Raw genomic sequence first — 7,230 nt, 5'->3', positions numbered from 1 at the left:
ACTTTGTTTGTGTGTCTTTATTTCTTGAATGGCTTCAGACTATGACTTCTTTCATCAGCTTTAAAACATGAAGTGGCACTTATGAGCCAGGTACTCAAGAGATGCAACATTGATCATTTCTGCCATCTGTTGGAAGAGATAGGCATATAAAACAATGAAAGTCATAGTTCACTGAGTATTCAATATGTGGTAGGCATTAAACATTTTACATATATTTTCTCTGGTACTTAAAAAATAATCCTACATGGTAGATGGTACAATTTACAAAGTTTTAGAATAAGAACAAGAACCTGGCTTTGATTCATTTAAGTTTGCACTATTTCTATGATTTAAAAAAGGACGCCAAGGGAAGTGGTAGGATAGAAATGGGCACATCAAACTATTGAGATAGCTTAAGCAAAGCTTTATAAAGGTGGGGATAGTTAAGTCTCGGGAGATAACTAGGATTGGAGTCCACATTCATGGGAAGAGTATCTATTCTATGGAGAATGAACAGCAAATGTAAATGTTTTCAAAAATTAATTTTTATATGGTCAAAACCCAATAACTGAATAATTAAGTACTCTTTGGTCATGCTAAGGAGTTTGTATTACATTGATGACCACAGGAGGCACTAGAAATTTTAAACAATATTCTATCTGCATCTTGGCCTCCCCTCTTTTTTTAAACAAGTGAATGAAATTTGAAAGATTTTCAAATGCTATAGAGGTCTAGTAAGAAAACTCGTTAAGTGTCCACTGTACTTGAGTTATAAACACGTGATAGCTGAACTGTTGAATGTACATGAACAGTCATGAAAGAAATGCTGGGATCTGAATCCAAAAATGTAGGTAAAGTTTTCTGCTGTGCCTTTTTTTGAGACCCTCAGTTTTTATCAAATGCTTAAAAGTATGTAACTATCAAGACATTCAAACCTACTAATATCTGTATATTAGGAAGAGGTGTCTGGAGAACATTTAGATTCATAGGAAGGTGAGAAAACACCAGCGAAGTAGTGTGGCTGATAGGTGACAAAATAGTTAAGAGCTACTCTTTTAAGAACTATAACTGGAGAGTTTTAATTGTGGTTAGAATAAGATAAATAGGAAAGACATTAGCATGCTAAGCTTAAAACTCACTGGAGTCATAGGTTAGAGAGACACGACTTGTCAGTTAGAGCTGGAAAAGACTCGCTAGCACCAGAGGAGTTAGTTTTAGAACAGCACCAGGATGGCAACAGGTATTGGACCTGGAATTGAGAATTCAAATTCTAGTTTTTTTTTTTTTTTTTGAGGTACGAGGCTAGATGTCAGGTAGTAATTTAGATGCCCTCCCATTCCCTAACTTTAACTAGGGCTGTGCTCTAGAACAACAGTGCATGTTACGAACAGGTTTCTTATCTCTGGAGTCATTTCGGTTGATTGTCACTCAGAGACACCTCTAATATTTAAGACTCTCCAGTTATACTTGAAACTAATATGTCAATTATATCAAGTTCCAAACTTCATTCTAATGGACAAATCTTGAAACTGATCTAGAAATCAAATATTTTAGCTCCAAAAGATGGAACAGCACTGGGAACTAGAAATAGTAATTATGCCATAAAGTGGCAAGAAAAGCTAGAAACCTTATGGAAAATAAGGTGGTATTTCTTATCATTTGAAATGAATTTGTGAGAATAGGAATAGTGTATTTCCTGAAAACTACAGATTTCATTACCCTTTACAATGTCAACATAATTTACCTACTTAAAACTTCCAACTTTCATGTTCTGGAAAATAACTATCTATTACTCAGCTAAAAACAAAATAAGCTTTAGGGAGAAAAATAAAACTAAGATTTTCCTACAACAGCTTAAACTAGAGAAGTCTAGATTCTATTTTCCTGGCTTTCTTTACCGCCAATTTTAGTGCCTAATACTCTGAAAGATTTACACAAAATATTCAGGAAAATATGAGGCACCTTAAGTCTACAAGTGAAGATTTAGCTAACTATAAAGGTAATCGGGGGGTAGAGTTGGAAAACCAGACTTATTTTCAATCCTGATGTTTTGTAGGAGTAGAAGGTTTCCTCCTAATCCTATATTGGGTCAGCTCCCTGAAATAATAGACACTTCATTGGGCAGGTGGGGAAGAGCAAAAAGAAAAAGCCAAAAAGCACCAGTGGAGTCCCTTAGTGAGGGTTTGGAGGCACGCACCAAAGGGAGACCAAGAACGACTCGAAAGCCTGAGTGTACATAGGCAGAAAGGAGAGGGTCACCAAAACCCTCTTAATTCACCTTTTAGTCTGGGATTGGCCCTGCTTCTCTGGGTGGAACTAGATGCAAAGAGCTGATTTATGGAGGATTATGGGGATAAACATTAATTACCCCACTTTGGAAAACCTAAGGTAGAGGTGGAGAAATAGGCATTTTTACTAACTGGAACCATAATCTTCCTACTTACAAAGGGTTCCAGTTCCTTGGAATGCTAGATGCCCACTTCAGTGTCCTGAAATTTGATTGACTTGAGAAAATTCACATCAGCCCCTTACTTACCTTAAAATCCTGTGCAATCTGGTTTTTACATCTTGACTACTTCAATAAAATTGCTCTCAAGTATTATCAATGACTCCTTGCCAAAAGCAATGTGCTTTTCTTAGCCTCTTAATCTCTCCTGGCTCATATACTCCTTAAAATGACCTTTAGCTTTATGTGACAGTGCATGTCTTCCTGTGCTTCTGTAGGAAGAATCAAACTTTAAAAATCAAATACAAGTATAGAAAGTAGTCTCCTTTCATGTCTTTTCTTGTTGTGTAAAGTAACCACTGAGTTAATTTAGTATAGATCTTTTCCAAACTTGGAAAAATTTTTTACAAAGTAATTCTTAGAAATGAGATCACATGTATATAGTTTTGCTTTCTCATTTACCATATCTTACAAACCTCTCCATGTTAATGCATGTAGATCTGTATGTCTATCACTGTCCACTTCATATTATGAATATAACATAATTTAGCCATTCTTTCACTGACAAATATTCACAATCCTAATTTGTTGCAATGACTGTTCTAGTACATACCTCTGAGCAAGTTATTTTTGAAGATTTTACAACTTGATAGTTGCTGTTTCAAGCCTAATGTATATTTAGAATTTTCACAGGTAGTGCAAAATTGTCCTTCATGGTCACACTTCTTTCATCAGCAGTCTTGAGAGCTTTGTTTAGACAACTTCTTCCAACACACATTATCCATTTTTTAGTTTTTATCATTATGATGCTCAAACAGCCTATGAATTTGAGTATCCTTACTCTTTTTAATTTCTACTTGGTATTTTGTTTTTTGCTCATTTATTATTTTGTTGAATTAGTCTTTCTCACTGACTTAAAATTTAAGAATAAATTGTTTTCTCTGATCTTGATAGTAACATAGCTTGTAGCCTTTTAAATGTTTATTATACTGTTTTTCTCTCTGTGGTCTCTGGGGCTTGTCTTGCTTAGAAAGGTCTTCCTAAGGTTAATAAATGAATTTTCTGTATTGTCTTCTAATACTTTATGTTAATATCTTTAAGTCTTCTGAAATTTGTGTATGTGAAAATGTGAAGAGCCTATATTTCTCCATCTGAAAAACTCCACCTCTGTAATAAACAAATAAATGGGGTTACTTCTGGGTTCTATAAAGTTCTACTAATCTGTTTGTCTAGTCCTATTTCAATACACCACCTGTTCTAAATACTTTAGCTTTATAGTTCTAATATCTGGGTTAAGTCCTCATTAACTGTTTTTTTTGAGAATTGTTTTGTTTAATCTTGCTCATTTAATCTTCCAGATAAACTTGAAATCATCTTGCTAATTTCCACTAAAAATTACATTAGAATTTTTATTTGAAATGCAACCAACTTAGTCTCAGGAGAATCCTATCTTTGCAATACTGAGCTTCTTCACACAGGGACACAGCATCTTTCCATCTATTTAGATCTTCTGTAACATCCATAAATGAAGTTCTGTGGTTTTTTTCATGTAGATTTTGCTTGATAGGCTTATTCCTAGAATATTGCACCACTGATGCTAATGTGAAGGAGACCTTCCTTTACATTTAAAAATTGATTTAGTTATTAGGAAACCTTACTTCTGTATGTTGCCCTGATAGCTATGATCTTGCTGAACTCTTTATTCTAATATTTAATATTTTACAGTTATCTTAGATTTTCCAGGTAAACAGTGGTATCACTTGTCTTAATTTCTTCCTTTCCAATATCATACCTTATTTATCTTGCTTATTACACTGGGTCTAAAACTCTCAGAACAATGCTACCTTATAGGAATGACAGCAGATAACCTGGACCATAATATTAAGTGTGCTATTTGTTCATTCAGTTAAGTAAGCTTCTTTTTATTACTTAATATGAATTAACTTCTTTTTGAATCAGTAATAGATGCTAATTTTTCAAGTGACTTTTCAGTATCACTTAAGATCATATAGTTTTTCTCATTTATTAAACTGGGAAATTTTCATTGCTATACTAATGTTAACCCATCCTTGTACTGGTAGGATGAACCCAACTTGGTTATGACATTCTCTAAATGCACTGCTGGCTTCATAGTAATCTTAGAATTTTTGTATGCACATTGATAAGTGAGACTGAGATATAAGTTGTCTCCCACTTTCCTTATTTAGAATATATTAGGGTTATGCTACTTTCATAGTTGGGAAGTATTCCATTGTTCTCTGCTTTGTTCCTGGGACACATGTCATTCTTTTATGATTTTCAGTTTATTAAGGTTTTCTAATTCTTGGGCCAATTTTTTGAAATTTTAATTTTCCTAGAAAATTATGCAAGTGAATTTTCAAGACTATTAGTATTAGTTTACATTAAATCATTTCTGATTTCCAAAGACCCTCACATCTATAATATGTTCCTTTTGTTTCCAATAGTTTTCTCTCCTTTTCTTCCTCAGATTTTCTAAGTATTTATTGTTTCTGTTCAAATACCAGCTATTAGTGATCAATTTATTTTCCTTTTCATTATTTCTGCTTTTATTTTTAAATCCTTTGGAATCTATTTTGGAAGATTTGTACTTTTTCTGCTTTACTTCTGTTTGTTTCCTTTTCTGATACTTCCTGCCATGTGTATATCCTTTAAGGATGTGCTGCCTCATTCCCTCAGTGAGTTTATCCATACAGCAAAGCAAACAATGAAGCCTTTACCATTATTATATAAGTGGCTACAGCACTATATTAATTTGGAGTCAATCATAGTGGGTTCCAATTCCCCACCTCCTAGTTATGTGATCTTGGCAAAATTTGCAGTGTTTCTTCATCTGTAAAAACAGAAATAATACTGATTAAGTTTGAAACTAGCATAGAAACTGTCCCATATTAATAATGCAATAGATGTCTGGTAAAATACCTCAACTGCCCCATTTCTAAAAATGAGGTCATTTGGGATGACTAATCCTCAGATCCCTTGTAACTGTAAAAACCTTTACTTTCAGTCTTATCAGTTCATCCACCAGACAACCAATCAACCCACCCCTCACCCACACAGCAGTTACTAAGCCCTTCCCCTTTGAACTATGTATTCTACATGTCAGGAATTTCACGTCTAATGATTAAACAGTACCTACCTTCCAGAAGCTTGGAGTCCTTGAAGAGTAGGGGTGAGGATCAACTGTTAAACAGGTAATTATAATACAATGTGATAAACAGTCTAATATAAAGATCGTGGGAATTCAGAGACTTTGAGGAGTATGTACAGTAAAATTAAAAATCTAGGTAGGATCCCTCATTCAAGTACTTCCAACTTACTAGCTGTGTATTCTGAGACAATAAACTTCAGTGCTTTTGCTGTGTAAAGCAACAGTAATACCATACTTATATTAAAGGTTAAATAAGGAAACTAATATAAAGTACTTGCTACAGTGCCAGACTCACCATATGAACTCAACAAATGGCAGTTATTGATATTACAAGAGGCTATGGAAGTTAGAGAAATGCAATTTACTGTATTTCAAGAGAGAAAGAATATGGGCAGGGCAGTTTCCCAAATATGCTCACAGCACAAAACCTGTGGCAAGGCAGAGGTCAGGGGGGTGGGGGCTAGGTGAAAATGGTAAAGGAATTGAGTATAGATTGGTAGTAACAAAATAGTCATGGTGATATCAAGTACAGCATAGGAAATACAGTCGGTAATATTGTAATAACTATGTATGGTGCCCGGTGGGTACTTAAATATCAGGGGGAATCACCTTGTAAAGTACATGGTTATCTTCCACTATGCTGTCCACCAGAAACTAATACAAAATAATACTGAATGTAAGTTGTAACTGAGAAATAAAATGTTAAAGTTTTGTACCCAAAAAAGAATAAAAGGTAACAGCAACAACAAAAAAACCCGGTGGCTAGGCAATGATAGGGGGAAAAAAATAAAACAAAAAACAAAACACGGTGAGGGGAATCAAGGCGGGTAATGCCCTTGAAGGACAGAGAATTTTAATTTCTGTATTCTCAGGTGCTAGCACATTTGCAAACATTTGACCCATACATTTACAATAAATAGTGAATGGAAGAATACACGTTTGGTAATAGGGCTGGAGAAAAAGACCTGGACCAGACTGTTCAAAGTAAACATTTTACAGTGAGAGGAGCCTTGGATTTGAAGTCAGAAGACCTGGGGCAGTTTTTTGACTTACGACCTGTGAGTTTTTTTGTTTGTTTGTTTTTTCACTGGCTCTACAACTTACCTGCTGTTTGGCATTATCAAATTACTGATACTTTGAATGTCCTCACCTGTAAAATAGGGATAACACCTACCTTACAAAATTATTCTGAGAATTAAGTACCAAGCAATTATCAAGGGCCAGGGTCTAGTAAGCACTCAATAGTGAGAGCGGCTGCAGCTGCTAACTTCTCCTTTGGGTCTTTTTCCACGCTTGTGAGAAGTTAGGGTTAAGAATAGCTTTTCTTCAACGCTCCAACCAGCACTGAAAAAATTACACTGGGTTTGCCAAGGACGAAAGGCCGCGCCCGGCACGCGCCACACAGGTCACCTACGCGACGGCAGTCCCGGAGCCTCCACCTGAGCGAGGAGCCATGGAGGGCGCGATGCAAGCCAGGAAGTTACAGAGACGGGGCCTAGATAAGCCTGGGTGTGAGACCGAGCGGAACTTCACCGAGAACCGGTCTATACCAGCATCCGATTCCTCTTGAGTGGAAGCCTTGCAAAAGGTGAAGGAAGGGAAGACGGAAGTGACGCAAAGCCGTAAGGAACTGGAA

General features: G+C 35.7%; 1 long non-coding RNA gene across 2 annotated transcripts; it reads right to left on the bottom strand.

Annotated features, from left to right (window-relative positions):
- Positions 1-2: 2 nt before the first annotated feature.
- LOC150018671 (uncharacterized) lies at positions 3-7,187 on the bottom strand. 2 transcript variants are annotated; one of them, XR_016509019.1, is made up of 5 exons: positions 6,769-7,187; positions 5,583-5,626; positions 5,164-5,276; positions 1,119-1,228; positions 3-126 (listed from the first exon to the last, which is right to left on the bottom strand). It is a non-coding gene; the product is annotated as an uncharacterized LOC150018671 (long non-coding RNA). The 2 variants fall into 2 exon arrangements; XR_016509018.1 differs by lacking the exons at positions 3-126; positions 1,119-1,228 and adding an exon at positions 3,378-3,592.
- Positions 7,188-7,230: the final 43 nt, after the last annotated feature.

This window comes from Furipterus horrens, unplaced genomic scaffold (assembly GCF_987537825.1).
Source record: "Furipterus horrens unplaced genomic scaffold, mFurHor1.1.pri manual_scaffold_2, whole genome shotgun sequence".
NCBI lineage: Eukaryota > Metazoa > Chordata > Mammalia > Chiroptera > Furipteridae > Furipterus > Furipterus horrens.
The sequence above is the reverse complement of the archived record's forward strand: the minus strand, read 5'-3'. Positions and strand labels throughout refer to the sequence as shown.